Source organism: Cryptomeria japonica, chromosome 4, assembly GCF_030272615.1.
Source record: "Cryptomeria japonica chromosome 4, Sugi_1.0, whole genome shotgun sequence".
Classification (NCBI taxonomy): Eukaryota; Viridiplantae; Streptophyta; class Pinopsida; order Cupressales; family Cupressaceae; genus Cryptomeria; species Cryptomeria japonica.
In genome coordinates, this window is record NC_081408.1 from 451,573,854 (window position 1) to 451,595,907 (window position 22,054).

The window sequence follows — 22,054 nt, forward strand, 5'->3', positions numbered from 1 at the left end:
GTGTCATGTTCATAATGATTGTGCTATGGGTCCTTTCCGTAGAAAGTGAAAGTAAGGGAAAAAGGAAATTAGCATTTCTCATTTTGATTTATGAAAATTTATGATGATTGCTTTCCTTATTGTATTCTTATATTATGTAATCTTCATAAGATTTGGTCATCACAGTTTATATTAAGGATTAAGAGGGAGTTCTATATTCCCTACAATCCTCAGTAAAATACTTTGATGAAAGAATTGGCAATATTCTATAAACTTAGGATTTTGTAAGCATGATGCTGATCCTATCGGTTTAATGTTGAAATGCTAATTCTGATTTAAATAGGATTTTTAACTAGAAGAGAGTTAGTTTCAAATTTTGGAATAAAACTATGCCTCATGCATTACTCTCCAGAGTTAGAAGTATGTCAGGGATCAAATGAATTGATATCTTGAATAATGGATTGTAGTGTTTCTACGGCTAACTCTGATTTTGCAGATCCATCGGAGTACAGACAGTTGATTGGATCCTTGATATATCTAGTTAACACTAGACCAAACATTTGTTGTGCAGTGAGTGCCCTCAGTCAGTTCATGAACAATTTGAAGCATGTTCATCTTGTTGTAGCCAAGCATATTCAGAGATATTTGTGAGGCACAGTTGGCTACGGGTTGAAGTATCCAATCAACACTGTCATCACCTTGGAAGTCTACTCTAATTTTGATTGGGCAGGAAGTGTATCTGATACGAAGAACACTTCAGGAATTTGTTTCGGTTTGGGTTCTGTTGTTATCTCTCGGGCCAATAGGAAGAAGTCCTTAGTTGCATTAAGTACTGCAGAAGTTGAGTACATTGCGTCAAGTGTGGTGTCAAGAGAAGCAGTGTGGCTTCACAAGCTTCTTGTTGGGTTGTTCGGACAACCTTAGGAACCCACTGTCATTTATTGTGACAATCAAAGTTGTATTAAGATGTCTACTAATCTCGTGTTTCATGACAGGTCAAAACATGTGGAAACTCATAATCACTACATTCGTGATATGGTACATAGAGGTGCCATTCAGTTGAAATATGTCAGCACTGATGAGCAGATTGCAGATATTCTCACCAAAGCCTCTAACTCGTGTGAAGTTTGAATACTTTAGAGAGATACTTGGAGTTGTTGAGAACACAGCTTTGGTTGAGGAGTCTCAGTCCCAATGATGCACTAAGTTGCATCTTCCACCCTCTGTGGGCAATGCAAGGTGGAGTCACCCTTTGCAGGCAATGTAAGGTGACATTGGATTCTTCTCTGGGAGAAGTTGAGGTGAAAGACCTATCTCCACCCTTTGCGGGTGATGCAAGGTGGTGTTGTATTCTTCTCTAGGAGAAGTTGAGGTGAAAGACCTCTTCCACCCTTTGCGGGCAATGCAAGGTGGATCCATCCTCTGCGGGTATGCATGATGGGTATCATGGAAGGAGTCCATGATGTATATTGAATTCACCCTCTGTGGGGATGCATGGTGAATATCATGGAAGGAATCCATGATGTATCTTGGAACCATCCTCTGTGGGAATGTAGATGAATATCATGGAAAGAGTCCATGAAGCATGATCACAGTGTAACTTGATTATTCAAGGAATCCTCCCTAGCTAAGAGGGAGTGTTGATTTATAGCTAGGTCGAATTCCTAGCTTGGGCCGACCTAGCTCTCTAAATTGGCCTTTTAGCCTTAGCAATTTGTCATTGTGTTGATTGGGCCCTATTTGGGCGATTTATGTTAAATACATATGTAACGTGTTGTGACTTGCATGTATAACGTGTAAACATTATGTAAAATATGGCTTGACACCAAAATTATGTAACTTGTAAATAGGTCACGACCTATACTTGTAACTTGTAAAATGAAATTATTTGTTTATATTTTGGCAAGAATTAAACCTAGCCGACCTAAGGTGAAGTGAAGACTAGAGTCTCCTATATATGTGAAGCCTATCTCATTGCTCAAACATACATCCAGCGAATACCTTCTATCTGTCCTCAAGCAGCGAATTGTCGTCAGTAATCAGCGAATCACCTTCAGCAATCAACGAATATCATTAAGAGCATAGCGAACATAATCAAAAGACAACGAATCAGTATTAGAAGCCAATGAACATTAGCAAATGCACAATAAACACCTTTTGCAGTCAGCGAACCTTATCAAGGCACAACGAACTCTCTTGAAGGACTGCGAACTGGTCTAAGGGGGCACAAAACATCGTCTTAGGGTCAGCGAACATCATCTTTGTGACAACAGATCGATCTTGTAGACAATGACCTCAATCTGCCATCCTCCTTGTATTGCAGATAAGTTTGTTAGCGCTATTTACCCTAAGGTTCTGTGCATAATTGTTGACAACTTCAAGTGTGAAGCTAATTGTAAATTCAATTTGACTAATCAAGATCTGAGAATTGTTGCTAGGTTTTTCACCTCCAAGAGGGAGGTTTTTCCTAGGGCACTGCTAAAAATCAACACTAGAGAATGCACAAATCATAAGAAACGAAGGAAGTTGGAGCCAATTCAAATCATTGAGCTTGGTTTATATTGTTTGATTTGACCGAAGATGTTGCAATGGAAAAGAGGGCATGATGAAGTCTAGTTCTTAAATTTTCATGTTAAGAATTCAATGCAGTAAAATCAGATTTTATAAGGGTTTCATGTCCATTTCCTACATTGCTGCTAGATCTTAAGGGGCCATGCTGTTGAGACATGGATCGGCTAGGACTCGAACCTAGGACCTTCCATACGCTGTTGGAGTGCTCTACCACTGAGCTATTGGCCCCTCATGGACCAATCCATCATCGGTTCGGGTGTGGCTTATTTTCAACACCAACACCCCCCCTTAAGCCACACCTCTCGTGTGCTTGGGGCTCTTAGCCTGGACCTAACTTTGATACCATGTTGAGACATGGACCAGCTAGGACTCGAACCTAGGACCTTCCATACGATGTTGGAGTGCTCTACTACTGAGCTACTGGCTCCTCTTGGACCAGTCCATTGTCGGTTCAAGTGTGGCTTATTTCCAACACCAACACATGTAACCATATATTTTGCCGAGTCAGAATCCATTCAACTTCTAAGCAGGTGAGAGTGGGCCCTAGTGGTGAATCAAAGTTGGTCTCTAGGGGCAAATTAGATTTAATCAACATGGGGTCTTCAAATTTTTTACTCTAGAATAGAAGAGCATTTGCTTCCATTTAGGAATGTAGACAATTTGATAATTACAAAACTCAAAATCTAGAAGTCAAATTAGATGAACAACCAACACCTTGTCTAACTGACGAAAACCATGATGCAATCCGTTTTCCTCTATCCTTTTATATTGAAAATGACATAGACCAAGCAAAATTGGGTTGATTCTTTGATAGGAGAAAGAAGAAAATAAGATTTTCTTCTATCTTTTCACTCCAAATTTAAGATGCTAGTATGGGCATAATGTTAATGTAGCAGATATTCTTCATGGGTTTTGTTGAAAATCAAATTTATTTCTTCGGGTCTAGTTTAGAATCAATGATTACTTTCTTTTCAGGACTCTTTATATATGGGTTTCTTTTTAACTTTGTTAAAGGGTCATTGAAGGGGGGTGGGGGAGTTCAAACAACTCTGGTTGATTGTTGTCAAGACCTCCAACAATCTTTCTTGATGTACAATTACAAACAAATTTTATTCCTTTATGTTGTTTGTCTTTGGAATTCAACCTTTTTTATTGTGATTTATATTTCATACAATTTCATATTTAAATGTTGGATATATACGTGTTTCTCAAATTGTTGAGTTTCTAGAGCAATTTAAAGAGACAATGAATTCCTTTACGTTTTGTTGCTAGCAAAACTGCATCACTTTTTTCTCGGCAATCGGGTTTTATATATAGAAGATGACATTGCCTTAAAGTTAGTTGAATTGTGTTGTTCTCAAGACACTTCTTTTGTTTCTCATCTTCTTTTTCTCACAAGAGTTTCTTTTTTATCTTTTATGTTAACCTCTTGAAATGAGTCTAGATTTGGACAAAATGTCTCCGTTGACTCAATGAATTAAGGGAAAAATTTGGGCTAAAATTGTTATTTTGATCCCTTAGAAGGGTAACTAAGCAAGCTCAACCTTAGGTATGGTTCTTTCAAATGGGTGTAAAATCAATGAACTTCCAACTTAATTTATAAATTGTAAGTCCATTGCTTGCTTAAATTACAGTGTAATAGGGAGGGCTCTTGCATAATCAATAAGTTGAGTCCATATTTTTATTTTATTTGCATTTTCTTTGAATAGTTTGATTTTTTTATGAAGCGAAGTGAATGAACTTTGTGTATAGCAATGATAAATAATTGATTTCTTGTATGATACAGTGACAATAATAAACCATGTTAATATGCTAATAACTAATATATACTTCAAACATGGAAACACTATATTTAAATAAATATTGCATGAAATCAATATCGATGTGTAACGTTATTATCGTCCTTGAGTTGTTTCCAATAAATAGTAAAAAATCCCTGAGTACCTAATTAATTTGATTAGAATATACCTTTAAGCTTTTCTTTGTTGTTGGTAATTTATTTTTCTTTAATTACTTTGTCACCAACCTCAAATTCTTGAGTGTCTTTCATAATACAATCTCCTACACTTTCATTGGTATACATAAAAGAATTCTTATATTATTCATCCTATATTTCTACTTTTAATAGGTTTTGTTCTCAATAGGCATCCTCACCTATAATAGCTCAAAGAAAAATGTATAAAGAATTCATATCAAGTTTTTGAGGCATGGTAACCTCAATTCCATATATAAGTGAATATGAGATATCATGCACATGTATATAGATACTTGTGCGATATGTCCATAGGGTTGGAGATAATTGTTTATCCAACTTGTATTATGTTTATCAACCATTTTATCTAGAATTTGCTTATTGGTTTTATTTGATTGTAGATATTGATAAATCACTTGATAAAAATATGTTACACATACATTTTTATTTATTTATTTTGGGGTTGGGGGGGGATGAGGGTAAAGCGCAAACTCATACTATTTATATTAATTATGGAAAAATATACATTACATTAGAGAAGTTTGATAAATCTGATTAACCAAAATGAGTAAAACATAGAGAGCCTAGTTCCATTTGTGAGCGCTATCTTTGAAGCTAGAGACCTAAACTTGATACCAACAATACAGAGGAAACATAGAGCATGGCTCAATTTGTACCTAGACCATACAATAATTTCTTGAAAAATGTAAAGGCAAAGATCATTTCTCAATCTGCTGACCGAGATTATACCCTACCGTATGTAAATTTTAGCAATTAGATTGACAATGATAAATATAAAACACAAATGCACATATGTCACAAAAATACCCTTGGAAAACCTCCCTCTTGAAGGTGAAAAAACCAACAACAATTATCTTCGTTTATATTAGATCAAACACAGTAGCACAATTACAACATTCCCATGCTAGGTCAGACTTATTTGAAATGTTATGACCTTGACAATCCTTCAAATGCAGATCGTTGTCATTGTAACTTCATTCAATAGCACTAAAATATGTTCGCTCAGCTTGGAATACAAATTCGCCAGCCTTTAGATAGATTCAAGAACCCTAGGTGATTCACCTAATCAAGAGATAATTCATTGATCTCTATCAAAAATAATTCATTGCTTGTAATCAAAAGTAGATCGCCGCTTATAATCAGAAGTAGTTAGCTGCTAATTGATTGCGATTTGATCTGAAATCACCTTGCATATATAGGTGACTTTGCCCTCAATAGGCCTCTAGTTGGCCTTGCATATTTTGGCACCAAGAATCATAATTATATTATGAATTACAAGTTACGCATATAGGTCAGGACCTATTGCAAGTTACATCATATTTACAAGTTGCATGAATCACCCCAAATGAGGCTAGACCAATACATTACAAGTTACATCATCTTGCATAATTAATTTGTCCATTTAACCTCCCTATCTAGGTCATCATCATAATTGCACCCTGCATCGTTTCCAATCCTATAAGCAAAGCAAGTTACTATGTCTACACAGAGACATCGACTCACGCACACCTAGACTATCAACAAATACTTTTTGATCAAGTATCTTCAAGTCTCAACAGGTAATCAATTATGGCAATCCTAAACTACAACAGGCATTTACATCAATTGCCTAGTCTCAATAGGTACGCTAAGTCCAAAAAATGCCACAAACAACCTACAACGCAAACACTGTCAATTGATCAACCAATCAAACACAATCAAAACAGACAATTACATCAATTGTCTAAGTCTCAATGAGTATTTTGCTTCAGATACCTTGACTTCATCAGACAATTACATCAATTGTCTAAGTCTCATCAGGTCAGTTTGACTCACTTACTAAGACTTTATCCTGTCCAAGTGAACAACTGACATCAACTGTCACGCTTTGACTCAATCGAGGCAATTTAACTGATCGCATTAGATTGTCCAACCAATTTCGATCAAGTGTACAACATCAATCAAAAACACAACACTACATTTGCACTGTATCTCCTGCATGACCTAAGGGTACTCACTTGCTTGCCATTTCTCTGTTTACCCCTGTTTTCCTCCATTCTCTCGCCATTTCCTCTAAATTCATCTACTCTACCATCTCCTAACTTCTTTCTATTTTTTGAGAGATCGCCCATTTTTTTGAAATTTTGTCCCATCTCTCAAGGGGGCATACCTAACCACTACCTTGGTGCATACTGGGGCACGTACTACGCTTGTTTTTCAAATGTTCTTCAAATGTTAGATAGAAGGTATGGAGGACTTAGGACTCATTCCTGTGGAAGAGGATCAAAAAATAGAGTATCCATTGTCATGACCATGTATGAATGATATGCAACGATATGGATTTATGGATGGATGGAATGCAACGGAATGCAATATATATAGATGAGATGAAATGGAAATCCATGGCTTATTCACAGTGCTTAATTTTCATCATCAAGCATGGTAGTATCGATCTTGGCCGAGGTAGAAGAAACCAAGGTTGAGCGTTTCACCTGTAAGCAAACAACGTAGACAAGGAAAGTTCCCCTCCATTTTGGTTCATGTACAAATGGTCGAGGTATACGTTGTAGTCAGTAAGCCATAGTGATCCATGACTGTATTTTTGCATAGAATCACATAACTTAGTGAATTTCCCACGTAGACACCATTAGTATATGCCCCATAACTTCATTGGAACAATCTGCAGACAACAAACAAACAAAGAAAAAGATATCAGGAACCATCCCGGCTACTCTAATCACTTGTGGATATCCTGGAGTAGCGTAGGAACCTGATATAAATAAATAAATCAACCAAGTGCTTATCAGCCAAACAAAATTTTCTTGTCAAAGAAAATGTTACCATGTCTTGTTTGTGGGGAAGGATGCATCCTTGTGAATACGATCGTGTGCAGATGTTTTGATTGATTGGTTGATTTGACAGGTGGTCATCATTTGAGTAGCTCAAAATGTTGTTTCATGTCTTTTGTGATGTGTATGTACAAGGAATAATATACTTTGCAATGTTTTTGATTGATTTTGATGTTTTTGTCACGTTTTTAGATTTTTTGAATGTTGTAAATGTTTTTGGTATTTTCTTTAGGACATTTTGCAAATGTTTTTGGTTTTTTTTAAAGATTTTATGAATGTTTTTGGTATTATTTCAAGACAATTTTGAGTGAGCAACTCAATAAATCACAAGCATGGAGAATCCACTCCCATCAATAGGTTAAGAGCATTGCCCCCAGTCAGATGTTGCTATGAAAGCGTGATGCGGGATACATGAAGTAATAACCCTGATTGCAGATAAATAACAAGCCATGGTATAAATGATGGATGAATGGATGCAATGGATGTGATCACAACAAGTATGAAAGACAATGGAGCCATAGCCCTTACGAATGGCACCTGTTTACTAGGTTTTCACCACAGTACTTACCCAAGGCGACACCAAAGTGGTTTTCACCGTTTGGATGAATGATTTTTCTTTACTATTTTCTTGATTTTTTTGTATTTTTGTATTTTGTTAAGGACTGTTTTCTGAATGTTTTTGGTATTTCCTGATATTGGATGAACCTGATGCCCTGCACAACTTATGTATGAAACCTTTTGAGATGCATGTTGTTGACCGGATCTACTAGTGGTTCTCCTTCTGAAGTTGCTATCTGATATGCCCCAAACCCGAAGACGACAGTAATGACATATGGACCCAGCCAATTGGATTCAAATTTTCCCCTATGTTCTTTGTTTGATTGATTGTGAGGATTCTTCTTGAGAACAAGATATCCTACTTCAAATGTGCGAGGTTTGACCCTATGATTGTAGCTTATGCTCATGCGCTGCTGATAAGCTTTTAGGTGATTAGAGGCAGCTTGTCGCTTTTCATCAAGCAGTTCCAAGTCCTGAAGACGTGAGACTCGGTATTCTTCATCATTTATTAGATTGTGCAAGGAGATCCGTAGAGATGGTAATTCACCCTCAATAGGCAAGATGGTTTCTGCTCCATAAACTAGTGAGTAGGGGGTAGCGCCTGTAGGGGTTCGAATGCTAGTTCAATATGCTCCTAGTGCTGGATTCAAATGAATGTGCCAATCACGACCAGCATCATTGACTGTCTTTTTGAGGATCCTCAATATATTCTTATTGGATGCTTCGGCTTGACCATTGCCTTGTGGGTAATATGGGGTGGAAAAATGGTGTTGGATATGAAACTTTTCACAGAGCTCACAAACATCTTGATTTTTGAAACGGAGCTTGTTATCTGTGATGATGGACATGGGTACACCATACCGGCATATGATGTAATTGAGGATGAATGAGGCGATCTACTTGCCAGTGACTTGGGTGAGTGGAACGGCTTCGATCCACTTGGTGAAGTACTCTATGGCTGTAATGATAAATTTATGACCGTTGGATGAAGATGGATGGATTTTACCCACAAGGTCAAGTCCACATTGACAAAAGGGCCATGGTGTTGTGATAGGTTGTAATTCCTGTGTTGGGGTGTATCAGATCTCCATGAACTTGGCACTTCTTGCACTTTCTGACAAAGTAGTAGGAGTCCTTCTCCATGGAGGGCCAATAGTATCTAACTCGCATGATTTTGAGTGGTCCCCACAAATTCCTTCATGTACCTCTTCCTAGGCTTTTGTTATCTCATCTTGTTCCAAACATCAAAGGAGAGTACCATCAAGACTTCGTCTATATAGGGTTTCAACAATGATGGTGTATCTAGTGGTTTGGTGGATAAAGGTTTTTCATTGGTTGTTTGATTGGTTAGGGGGAAGTTTGTGGTCACGTAAGTAAGTGAAAGACTCACCATACCATGGGGAGTCAGAACTGATAAGGCGACATATCATTTCAGATTTAGGGATATCATAAGTGGGGATCCAAAGTTGTTCCACCAAGAACTCATAGCGTGTCAAATTTTGTGGAAGATCTAGGAGAGATGGGATTGTAGCCATTGCGTCGGTAGCTCGATTCTAATCTCTTGGTACTTTCTCAAATGTGATAGTTGTAAATGATTCTTTGAAACTATCCACCATCCTTTTGTACAATGTGAACTTATCATCCTTTGTTTGGTATTCATTAGTGACTTGTCAGATTACCAGCTGGGAATCTCCATATACTTGTAGCTCTTTTAGATTCTATTGCATGGCCAATCTAAGTCCTGTGATCAAGGCCTCATATTCTACTATATTATTTGTGCATGGGAAAGTGAGTCTGTATAACTTCAAGATACTGTCACCTTGAGGTGTGATAAAAAGAATACCTGCCCCCGAGCCATGTCTGGTGTATGAGCCATCAAAATATAGCTTCCAGGGTTTTGTAGTTGTGATCATGAAAATTTCCTCATTTGGACAGTTGGAAATAAGAGGATGGTTGCCTTTGAGTGGTGCATCAGCCAATTGATCTGCAATAACCTATTCCTTGATAGCTTTGCGGTCCACATACTCAATATCAAATTCACTCAGGATCATAACCCATTTGGCCAAGCGGCGTGTCAACGTTGCCTTGCTGAGTAGGTACTTGAGTTGATCTATCTTGACAATAAGTTGTACTTTGTGCGTTAACATGTAGTGCCTTAATTTGGTGGTTGCCAAGATAAATGCTAGGCAAGCTTGCTCAATAGGTGTGTAATTGAGTTCATAGCCTACCAGTTTTTGAGAGATGTAGTAGACAACACATTCTTTTCCTTCTGCATTATGATGTGCAAGCAATACTCCTAATGTCGTGGTTGTAGCTAAAATGTATAACAATAGAGGTCTTTTTGGATCTGGTGGAATCAACAATGGTGTATTCATTAGGTAGTCTTTAAGCATTTGGAATGCTTGTTGGCATTTTGCATCCCATTAAAAGCGGATATTTTTATGTAACAGATGGGTGAAGGGATGGCATTTACCAGCCAATTGTGCAATGAACCGCCGAATGGATTGTAGCCGCCCTTGTAATGTCCTCAACTGACTGATATTTTTTGGAGGTGGCATGTCCATGATCACCTTGACTTTCTCAAGATCTACCTCAATGCCTTTACTTGAGACAATGTATCCTAAGAGCTTCCTAGAAGTTACCCCAAAGACATATTTCTTTAGATTGAGACGGGCGTGGTATTGTTCCAATTTGTTGAAGATTTTATCCAATATTGCAAGATGACCCTCTCTTGTTAATGATTTAGCTAGTAAATCATCCACCTAATCTTGCATTATGGTGTGCATCATGTCGTGGAAGATGATAGTCATGGTTCTTTGATATTCCGCCCCTGCATTCTTTAGACCAAATGGCATCACATTCCAACAGTATGTTCCCCATGGACATGTGAACGTAGTTTTGTGTTGATCCTCTATAGCACTTTTAATCTGGTTATATCCGGAAAAATCATCCATAAGAGAAAGCATTGCATGACCTACTGTTAGATCGACAATCATGTCGATGTTTGGTAAGGGAAAGTCATCTTTAGGACACACTTTGTTTAAATCTCTGAAAGTTGTACAGATACAGATGCCCCCATTAGGTTTACCAACAAGTACAATATTGGAGATCCACTTTGCATAATCAATTGGTCTGATGAAACCAGCATCCAAAAGCTTTTTAAGTTCAACCTTGACAAGAACGACAACCTGTGGGTGCATATTTCTATGCATTTGTTTCATAGGTTTAGCTCCTTCTGCTACAGTTAGGTGATGCATGACCAAATCCAGATCTAAGCCAAGCATGTCTGCATAAGACCATGCAAAGTTGATTTGGCGCTTCTGGAAGAATTACACAAATTTTGGCTCTTCTTCAGGAGTCAATAGAGATGCCAAATGTATTTTGTGAGGAGTCTCAGGGGTCCCCACATTGAATTCTTTTGTTTCTTCTATTAGGATGGTTGATCTCTCTTGATTCATACTAAAGGGGAGGATGTCAAACCTTTCATCCTCAGGCGCCTCGGAGAGGTTTTCACCTTTGGATACACTCTTTGTTTTTACTCTTTTGGGATCAAAAAGTGCCACCATGTGGTTTTCACTAATAGATCCATGCTTTATTATAATATTTTTGCAGCTGAAAGGTTTGGCATCTACCCCAAAGTATGTTGCGTTGTTAAGCTCAATGGCAAACCCAACTTTATGATCTCTGCTTGGTATCTTATCCCGTAATTCTAGAAAGTCTATGAGTGCCTCATCATTTTGGAAATGTTAAAGACATGGGGGATTTGGCTGGTTCCATTCAATGAGTTTGGGATGAATGATAGGCATTACTTCATCGATTAAGTTGAGTTTGTAGGAGGCATCAATGAGGGTTAATATGGAGGCGTGAAGTTCATTGATGGTACTCAAGAACCCAAAAAGTTTTAATCAATGCTTCTCCATAAACTGGTATATCCTTATGAGGTGGAGGAGGTGATGTTTCCTCCTCATCTGAAGTATTTAAATGCACTGAATCCCATTCCCACTCATGTGAGTCTGTCTCAGAATCACTATCTAGCATCTGATTACTGTACCAAACTGGGATGTTGTTTGAATTGAATAGTGCATTAGTTATTGGCTTATGTACTATTGGAGGTGGGGTTGCTGGTGCTGTTGGTGTTTCAGATATAGTCAAGGATTGCATCCTTGGAGTAATTAGCTGATACACAGATTTGTTGGGTTTTCCTTTGAATTGAAGCTTAGGAACATATTCTCTTTGAAAACCTAGTCCAGTTTTATCTCTTGGTTTCAACTCAGGTTGTAAGGGCTCTTGTCGTCCTTGCTTGCAAGGTCCCAAAGCACTATGGCCATCATAGCCCATTCTTTGCATTATAGTGAAGCCTTTGCCATATTTGTCAGTGGGGAGCTTAGCCTTCGGGATTTCTTTGTTGAGAGGGTCTGTGTAGATCCATTTTGCCAAGTCTTCATCCATGGTTTCCTCCTCTTGACTTTTACCAAGGGTGAATTGTGACAAAGTGCAAGTTCTTTTGGCCAGCGGTGATTGAAGTAAACCTTGGGGTTTGCCATGACTCTTAGGGGATGTGAGTAACTGCCCAACACAAAAGAGTTGGCTAAGATTATTGTAAAGCGGAAAATCGCAATCGAACCCTAGTTGCTCTCCCCTCTTCCAACTCCAAAGAGAGAGAAGGGAGATTCACTAGGGTTGATGGTTTTCACTTAGGGGAGAGACTTTACATTCAAAAGAGGGGTTGAAACCCACAAGATCCAATCCCACACAATGCAAGATTGGATGCTAAATGTGTTTCAAGGGTTAAGAAAGTAAGGCTACCCTCTTTTGTAAAGAATGTGCATAGAAGAATTAAGCTAGGAATGCATAGAAAGTGAGAAAGATTCACTTATAAACTGAGATAGGAATACAGTATGAAGCTGCGGACCTGGAATTAGCAGTAAAATGTCGATACGGCGCTGTCCTGCAAATTTGAGCAAAAGTTGTCGGGACGATGGCGCCCGAGCGCCACAGTCCTCCGAAAAATCTGTGAAACGAAGGGGGATCTGTTCGTCTCTGCACAAGGATTCCAGATCTTCAATTTCAGTCGCATACCTGCAACCTACACACAGAAAAGCGAAGATGATTGGGAGGTTAGGGATTAGGGGTTTGCCTTTAGGTCAAACCCCGGTTTTGGAATTAACCAAGAAATGAGCAAGTGCTGTAAATGTAAATGTCTGTAATGTAAAACAAGTACTAATACCTTGTTGTAAGGATGTTTGTATCCTTATGTGTGAAGGTATAGATGTTGTATGTTGTATGTTGTAGTAGTATGTAGTAAGTGATCTCCTCTTCAATGGTTGAATCCTTGTCTTGAATGCAACACTTAGCCTTGAATGGAGACTTAGAAGGAATGCTTGAATGCTTGAATGCTTGAATGTTTGAATGCTTGAGTATAGTTTCCACGCTTGTACACATATGTCCTCCTTACCCAAATGGGAGAGGCAAATGTAGTTTATATACTTGTCATTTAGGGCTGATAGACTGATTTTCCCGACCTTAGGCCGACCAGGAAAGATAATTTTCCAATTTGCAAACATAAAGACCCGAAGTCCAAAAGAGACCGGGCCCAAAATAGGACCCAGGGACCAGGGCACTGGGCGCCATGGTCCTGGGGGACCAGGGCGCTGGGCGCCCTGGTCCTGAAGGACCAGGGCGCTGGGCGCTCTGGTCCCACCTCCCGGGACAACAGGGTGCAAAGGAGGTTCAGGCCAGGGTGCAAGAAAATGCAGTTTTCAGTGTCATAATTAGGTTTCGGGGTCTCCATTCAGGTTGCGTGTTGCGTCGCCATCGTGAAGACCGAAATGCAGTCGAAATTGCAAGTGTCACAATTTTAGGACGCTACATTTAGCCCCCACTTTAGCGGGAGTATGTATGCTCATACTTCTGGTAAAGTACAAGGAAACAACATTGAAAAACTTTCACCACGTCAAGGAGGCAAGATACACCAAGCCCCCAGTGGACTAAGGATCTTACGACTTCGATTGACAAAGTAAAAGGGAAGATCATGAGGGAGAACCATGACTGTCAGTAGCAAGGTTCCCTCACTATGAGTCATGCAAGAAAGATATCAAAAATTTTCAAGGCAAGGCTAAATTTGCCAAGAAATTTTTAAGTATCTTGAAAAGATATGAACGGGATGTATGCCCCCCTACGTTAAAGCGATCGCACACGCCTCACCGGGGGTGATTGCTTTAAGGTAGTGATACATATAAGAAAATGAAAAAGGGAAAGGAGCACGTTATCGCAAGGATTTAGCCCCCAAGTGTGAGATAAACCCAAGGATAATAGATACAAAACACAAAGCACGAGGTGACTTCGCTTTCCTCGGGGTCAGTATGCTGTATGATAATTCATGTGTATCATATGTATATATGCATAATTGTTCTTCATTCCCCAGTCAAGGAAGGTCACCTAGAAGAAGGGAACACATGTGTCTTTTGAGTCAACATGAGAGAGATCGAGAGATCTCAATGCTTTGCATCGTCCTCAAGTAGACAACACTAAGGACAACAAATAGAAGAATGAGAATAACACATAGAGGAAGTAACAAAAGAGAGGGGGAGAGAATCTGCTATGCTAATGAAACTAGTCTAGCACGTCATCTACCCCCCGATCTTGCTGATCAATGTTTCGGGAAGGTAGGGAACACGCTAGAGGAGGAACATCCAACACAGCAGATGGAGCTATCACAAGATCCAAACAAGGGCTATGTTCATATCCCAAGCCGCGGTGTTCTTGTCTAGGAGCTAGGATAAGTGCTTTAGAAAATTCATTAGATAAATGGTTATCAATATCAACAAGTTCATATTCACTATCAGAAGCAAGAGAAGCATTTTCATCATGAATAACATTTTCATCTATATCATCATCAAGATTTATAAAAATAGGATCTTTAACTCGCACAGGATCAAGACCATCATGCATCTTATGTTTTGGAGATTTAGGCTCAATGTCCGGCTGAGGAGAAAATGGAATAATGCTTGTTGAAGGTGTTTTTGGAGATTGTAAAGTTTGAGAAGCAGCTGCTTGAGCCCTAAGATGACGCTTTCGTCGGCGTTCACGTGCAGAACGATTTCGTCTAGTCTTAGTAGGAAGTTGAGAAGATTGAGGAGGAGGGATGTTCTCATCCTTATCACTTGGGTGTTTAGGTTGTGGTCTCTTAGGCTGGATAATAGGAGAAGAAGAAGGTCTCTTCTCTCTATAGAAGGAAGGAGGAGGAACTGCTCCATATAAAGGAGGAATTTTTGGTTTAGGAAGGAGACCAAGTCCATCATGACGAGGAGGGATAGGTCTACTTTTAGGAAGTTTATTAGATATAGACATAGTCACATCCATAGGAACGGGTTGGGAATCTTCTTGAGGAAAGACATTAGTTTTATCTTTCAAAGGAAGAACTTCCTTCTCAAGAATGATAGGAATATCAAGTTTAGGTGTTCTAGGTTCACTTAGAGATAGGATCATATCTGTTTTCCACTTTTGATAAGATTTGAAAAGATGATCACTTCGCGGAGGAAGAGATTGGAATTGTTTAGGCCAAAAGTAATCAATAGGAACGCTAGAGGTTCTTTCAGCTGGTTTAAAGAGACTATGATTGACAGTAACAACTTCACCATTATGGGGAAATTTCAAACACTTATGAATAGGAGAAGCAATAGCTTTCATGGAAGATAGCCAAGGATAGCCAAGCTTCACACGAAATTGTTCGGATGAAGGAATAATAGCAAAGTTCACATCAAGGGATTTGTTATGGACCTCAATAGGCAATGTAATAGAACCAATTGCAGGAGAAGAAAATGCATCAAATAGTTTCACAATCACATCTGTTTTGTCATAAATCACTTGATTCAATTGCAAAGTAAAAAGAAATTCTTCAGTAATAACATTAACCATGCACGAAGGATCAATAAGCACTCCACGGCAAGGTGTATTCTTGACTTTTGCAACTATGTATAAAGGACCATCAGGTGCCCTAATGGTTTCACTGGAATCAAATGTGATGGAAGGTTCTTTAGGGTTTTCTTGCTGCTCTACAAAGTTAATCACATTCGGAGTCATAGACACAAGACCATCAGATGAAAAAGAGGAATCATTAGTCTCAATCGCATTAGAGGTATGAGAAGGTAATGGATCAGTGAAAATCTGAAGATTTTGATTAGGAGGAGCTACAGATGTATTGCCTTTATCATTCACTCCAGAAACAGAGATAGTATTATTATCAATCAAATCTTGAATTTTACCCTTTAAGGAAAAACATTTTTCAGTATCATGCCCAGGCTGACGATGAAATTGACAAAAAGATTTGTTATCAAAATAAGGTGAAGTAATCTTTGCAGGATCAATTTGTCTTATAGGAGGAAGAGTAAGCACATTTTGTTCCAATAACTTATTCATAATACTATGCAATGATTCATTCAAAGGAGTATACTTTCTTTCTTTCTTGAAAAACTTAGAAATAGGAGGCACACCTGATGCTGCATTCACATTATTGTTGGTGATGTTTTCATTGAATTTGATGGAACCTCTGTTCAGTTTAAACTTTCCAAATGGTTGTTGACTGCTATCACCCTTATCACTCGGAGCCATAGGATGTGATTGTTCCATTTGACTCACAGTCAGTTGATAATTGTGAAGAGTTGCACACAACTGTTGGAAAGAAGTAAACTCAGAAAACAGAAGTTTGTCTCGAATATCTTTTTGTAAATTAGAAATAAAGATTCTTTGAATATCATTGTCAGGCACTGGAAAAGAAATTTGAGCATACAAATGCTTATATCTACCAATGAAATCAGTCACTTTTTCTTTAACACCTTGTTTACAATGCATTAAATCAATCAAAGTAACTTTAGGACTTATATTGTTTTGAAATTGTTGAATGAAAGCATTTGCAAGTTGTTCGAAAGAAGTAATAGAATAGGAAGGCAACGAGCAATACCATTGTAGGGCTTTGTCTCTTAATGTTCTAGTAAACAGTTTTGCAAGCAACCTTTGGTCATAAGCAAAATCAATACATATTGTTTGAAAAGTCTTAACATGTGTTAGAGGATCACCTTTACCATTATAAAGCTCCAAATGTGGAATTTCAACATGTTTAGGGGGAATAGCTCGAACAATGTCCAGAGAAAGTGGGCTCGCAACATCAAATGTGGGCACACTAAACTTAGATTGATTCATAGAGGCAATTTGTTGCTGTAAAGAAGAGACAGTTTGTGCAAGATTGTTAATGGTCGCTTCAGTCGAAGAATTCATATTAGATGTGTTAGATTGAGATGGAGGTGTTATGTTATTGAAAGAAGGTAAAGAGTAAGATGGTGGGACTCTATGATAATTAGTCATAGGAGATGATTGGACAGGAGGAACACTACAAGGAGGAATGGAATGGTTAAACGAATTGCCCCCTTGCGTCATGTTCATTTGTGGAGATATAATAGGAACACTCATTGAAGGGATGAATGAAGAAGTTGGATTGAATGAAGGAATAGGGTTAATTGAAGAAGAAGGATTGCCCCCATGACTAGTGATCATAGGGGGAATGTCTTGTATAGAAGTAGTCATTATGTTCGATGTAAAGGTAGGTATGCTAGCAATAGAAGTCATCAAAGGAATAGAATGATTGACTTGAGTAGGAGGTTGTGTATAACCCAAATTTTCAGCACAACTCTTCATAGGCATCACATTCGAATCCACAATGTGTGCAATACCACTCAAAATATCAATTCCATTCTTATCACTTTGAAGCATACGTTTTAGACCCTCAATTAAAGGAAGAGCTTGACTATCAGGGTATTCTTGAGACATCCATTGTCGAAAATCGTCAAATTGGTTATCCAATTTCGAAAGTTGTTCTACAGAAACCTCATGGAGAGCTTCTTCATCATTAGGAGGATTAGAGGAATTACCCATGTCCTCGTTAAAAAGGCTATTCAAATTAGGTTTCATCTCCTCAGTAGTTAAACCTCGGAAAGACTTAATTCTACGGCTTCGTCTAACGGGAATAGTGTAAGTAGGGCTTATTGTTGTAAAACTCATGCACTAGAGAGAGAGAGAAAGTTTTGAATTTAGAGGTAGCAATTTTCAGTAAAATCAGCCAATCTTCTAGATTTAAACTGTTAAATGCAATCACGACAGTCTCCCGAAATTTCGGAAAAAATGTCCCGGACCGTGGCGCTCGGAGTGCAACACGGTCCCTGCAATTTTTTTCGAAATTTGCAGGGATGAAAGGTATGATGATTTTAGAGCTAATCTGAAAAAATTGAGTGGTTTTACGATCTGTAGATAGGCCAAATTAAAGTTGCAATCTCGAAATTGAACCCTACCAAGATTGTCGAAAAATGCAAAAATTTGAATTTTGAAAAAGAGAGGGAAACTGAAATTTTGAATGTTATGATTTTAGAGGGAATGTCAAGAGTAATGCAAATTTTGAAATTTAAAAATTGATTCAATTTCACGCAAAATTCAATTTTGAAAGTGGAAATTAAAGTTGTTGTAATTAAGCACTTAATTTCAAAAGTCACAAATTGTAAGAATTTGAATAAAGCACTGAAATTTCGAATGAATGATAACACACTTTTCAGATTTAGGACAGTAAGAACACAATTTTGACACAAAATTTCAATTTCGATGATTTTTGAATGTTTAGAAGCCTTAATCCAAGCAATCCCTAGACCAACTTTGACTGTAAATTTGAAAGTGTTAGATTTGGTAAAATCAGCCAAAATTCTGGATTTTAGCAGGAAAATACAGTAAGATCTTGCTCCCGAAATTTCGGAAAAAATGTCGGGGACGATGGCGCTCGGAGTGCACACGGTCCTCGCAACTTTTTTCCAAATTTTCAGGGATGAAAGATATTGTGATTTTATTGCGGAATCCAAAGTTACAGCTGATTTGGAAATGTTTTGATTAGTGAAATTATCAGTCAAAGGTTGAATCAAGAGGGTTTCAAAAATTAGGGTTTTGACACTTAACCACTTAATTTTCAAAATTAAAGCATAGATATGAATTGATAATTTGTAATAGAAGGGCAGATCTGAAACAAGCATTAATAATTAAACATTTCACAAGTTTAATTACTTAAAAAGAAAATTTAGGGTTTTTATGCAATTAACCTCTAAAATTTTGCAAAAGATCAAACATGGAAATGTAATCAAGGAATCCAATTTTCAGATCTAACTATGAATAATCAGAAAGGATGTTCACGTCGGGTTCACCAAAATGTAAAGCGGAAAATCGCAATCGAACCCTAGTTGCTCTCCCCTCTTCCAACTCCAAAGAGAGAGAAGGGAGATTCACTAGGGTTGATGGTTTTCACTTAGGGGAGAGACTTTACATTCAAAAGAGGGGTTGAAACCCACAAGATCCAATCCCACACAATGCAAGATTGGATGCTAAATGTGTTTCAAGGGTTAAGAAAGCAAGGCTACCCTCTTTTGTAAAGAATGTGCATAGAAGAATTAAGCTAGGAATGCATAGAAAGTGAGAAAGATTCGCTTATAAACTGAGATAGGAATACAGTATGAAGCTGCGGACCTGGAATTAGCAGTAAAATGTCGATACGGCGCTGTCCTGCAAATTTGAGCAAAAGTTGTCGGGACGATGGCGCCCGAGTGCCACAGTCCTCCGAAAAATCCGTGAAACGAAGGGGGATCTGTTCGTCTCTGCACAAGGATTCCAGATCTTCAATTTCAGCCGCGTACCTGCAACCTACACACAGAAAAGCGAAGATGATTGGGAGGTTAGGGATTAGGGGTTTGCCTTTAGGTCAAACCCCGGTTTTGGAATTAACCAAGAAATGAGCAAGTGCTGTAAATGTAAATGTCTGTAATGTAAAACAAGTACTAATACCTTGTTGTAAGGATGTTTGTATCCTTATGTGCGAAGGTATAGATGTTGTATGTTGTATGTTGTAGTAGTATGTAGTAAGTGATCTCCTCTTCAATGGTTGAATCCTTGTCTTGAATGCAACACTTAGCCTTGAATGGAGACTTAGAATGAATGCTTGAATGCTTGAATGCTTGAATGTTTGAATGCTTGAGTATAGTTTCCACGCTTGTACACATATGTCCTCCTTACCCAAATGGGAGAGGCAAATGTAGTTTATATACTTGTCATTTAGGGCTGATAGACTGATTTTCCCGACCTTAGGCCGACCAGGAAAGATAATTTTCCAATTTGCAAACATAAAGACCCGAAATCCAAAAGAGACCGAGCCCAAAATAGGACCCAGGGACCAGGGCACTGGGCGCCCTGGTCCTGAAGGACCAGGGCACTGGGCGCTCTGGTCCCACCTCCCGGGACAGCAGGGTGCAAAGGAGGTTCAGGCCAGGGTGCAAGAAAATGCAGTTTTCAGTGTCATAATCAGGTTTCGGGGTCTCCATTCAGGTTGCGTGTTGCGTCGCCATCGTGAAGACCGAAATGCAGTCGAAATTGCAAGTGTCGCAATTTTAGGACGCTACAATTATATTCACCGAGACCTTCCTTAGCCATTTTCATTTTTAATTTCTCATGTTTTGGTGTAGGGGTTGTTAAGCTAGAAAGAGAGGTTGGATTAACATATGATGAGGAAGTGATAGCTTCCCTATTGTTAAGTACGGTGATCTCTGGCTGATGGTGAATATTATTACAATATGCAAATGGATTAGCATCACCAAGGATTGTAATTTCTACCCCATTATGTGGAAACTTGATACATTGGTGATAGGTAGATGGGACGACTTGCATGACATGTATCCAAGGTCTTCCTAACAAGATATTGTATGGCAAAGGAAGGTCTAGAACTTGGCAAACTATATGCTTCACCACTAGCCCAACCCTAATGGGTAATGTAACAACTCCTCTGGAAGAACATTCTGCATCATCATATGCTTTGATGGTTATCTTCTTGCTGACATCCATTGATTCTGCTGCATAACCCAATATTGTGACTAACTGCAAGGTGCATATGTTTAAGCTGGCTCCATTGTCAATCAAGACTCACTTGATTCTATGTTGGTTTGTGAACCCTTTAATATGGAGGGAGGAATTATGGGGTTGTTGGAAGGATGTGTTGTCACTTTCGGTAAAAGTGAGACATGGTGACGACTTTAGACTACCAACCATGGCTTGAAATTGAGCTGTGTTGAGGTTGGCGGGGATAGACGCTTCTTGGAGAGCTTGGTCCAAGATTGTTTTATGTGAGGGGGATAAGCATAAAATCTCTAATATGGAGATGAGGGTTGGTGTCTTATCCAATTGCTCTACAAGATTATATTGTTTGGAGAGGGGTGTCATTCTTGGTGGTGCCCCTCGAATAGTAATCTTGCCATGACTCGTAACAACGTTGCATGTAGGATTTTGATCTTTTATGGTAAGAGTTGCAACTTGTTCATCCGCATCATAAAGGTGATTCACAGCATAATTGTATGCAGCTTGTGTGTAATTGGTTGTGGTATATGTGTTTCTCCCTAAGGTTGAACGACCCTTTTGATGATGTGATGGAAGTGGATTTTTGAACATTAAGTGATCATCATTGGATGTTTTTGGGTCATGTCCCTCAATTTTGATTTCTCCTCTATCGATAAGATCTTAAACAAGATCTTTTAGCCGATGGAAATTGCTTGTTTTATGCCCTCTTCCTTGGTGAAATTCACAATGTTCGTGATCTCGCCACCATGGAGGCTTGACTTGAGACTCATAATTGGATGTTTTTGGTAAGGTCACAAGGTTGGAGGATATTAATTGGTGTAAGATCATTTTGATAGGTTCCCCTAAGGGCGTATATGTGCATTTTGGCTTGTAGTTTTGGTGCTTTTGTTTTGGTTCCTCTTGTTGTGTATTGCGACCTTGATTTTGTGGATTATCCTTGGTGTTGTTGTTAGGAGGGGGATTTTAACCTGCAAACCTAACCACAGGTTGTGCAATTTTCACTATTTTGCATCCACTATCCCGTCATTGACAACATTCTTGTTTTTGTTCCAAAATTTTGGTTTGTTGCTATTATAGTGTGGATGACTACCATCTTTGTTTTCATTATAAATTTTGATAAGTCCCTTTTTAATGAGGGCTCTTTAACATTTGAGCTCTTGAGTTATCATTTCTTCAAAGGATTTTGTGCCCTTCATGTCCA